Consider the following 1433-nt stretch of genomic DNA (forward strand, 5'->3'; position numbering starts at 1 on the left):
CATAGAAAGGAATATTATTCAGCCATAAACAGGAATGAAGTACTGATACATCCTACAACATAGATGAACCTTGAAAACATTATATTAAGTGACAGAGGCCAATCACAAAAAACCACATACTATATGATTCAATTCACATGTAAGTCCAGAACAGAAAAATCTATGAAACAGAAAGTACCTTAGTGGTTGTCTAGAGTGGAGGGGTGGGATGGAGGGGGTGGGGACCAGAGGAGGTAACAGATAATGGGATAATAGCTACATAGTGTGGGCTTTCTTTTGTAGGTGATGGAAAATGTTCTAAAATTGACTATGGTGATGTGTCTGTGAACACACTAAAAGCCATTAAATTGTACACTTTAAACTAATAAATTAAATGGTATGAAATTATATCTTAATAAATCTGTTTAAAAAATAGCAGATAGAAGACAGATAGATAGACTAATGAAGTATTGATAAATGTTACAACAGGATGAATATTAAAAATGTCATGCTAAGATGGGCACGGTGACTCATGTCTGTAATTCCAGCACTTTGGGAGGCTGAGGCAGGTGGATCACCTGAGGTCGGGAGTTCGAGACCAGCCTGACCAACATGGAGAAACCCTGCCTCTACTAAAAATACAAAATTAGCCTGGCGTGGTGGCGCATGCCTGTAATCCCAGCTACTCGGGAGGCTGAGGCAAGAGAATCGCTTGAACCCAGGAGGCGGAGGTTGCTGTGAGCCGAGATCGCTCCATTGCACTCCAGCCTGGGCAACAAGAGCAAAACTCTGTCTCAAAAAAAAAAAAAAAAATCGTTCTCTGTAAAGAATACAGTCACGATGGCCACACATTATACAACTTCATTTATATAAAACATCTAGAATTGGCTAATCTGTAGACAGAAAGTAGACTGGTGTTGCCAGGGTCTTGGGAGAGAGTGGAATAAGAATGACTACAAATGGACGTAGGATGGACATAGGGTTTATTTTGGGGGTAATGAAGATGTTCTGGAACAAGGAAGTGGAGATGGTTGCACACCTCTGTGAACATACTAAAAGACACTGAAGTGGACACTTTTTTAAAAAGGTGAATTTTATGTTATGTGAATTATATCTCAATTTAAAAAAAAAGACAAAAAAGGGACATCAATAAATGGTTATGTAAGAGAGATACATGGTTATACATGAGAGACCTTGACTATCAGTTCTGACAGTACAGAGATTGCTCAATTCTGTCAAATCCCATTCCTCAGGGAGGTCAGAACAGACTATTTGATTTTTTTCCTCTTAAATATTAAGATGAAGGGTACATTTTCTACATATATATGTATAGATTTTTACTAAATGCTGCAAAGTGTCTTAAAATAAAAATGAACATTAAAAATTATTTTCTGGAATGTACCTCAGGAACATAGGCCTCAGCTGGGCACCTGCCACAGGGAAAGCCCAGGCCC

The sequence above is a fragment of the Pongo pygmaeus genome, chromosome 17, assembly GCF_028885625.2.
Source record: "Pongo pygmaeus isolate AG05252 chromosome 17, NHGRI_mPonPyg2-v2.0_pri, whole genome shotgun sequence".
Lineage (NCBI taxonomy): Eukaryota > Metazoa > Chordata > Mammalia > Primates > Hominidae > Pongo > Pongo pygmaeus.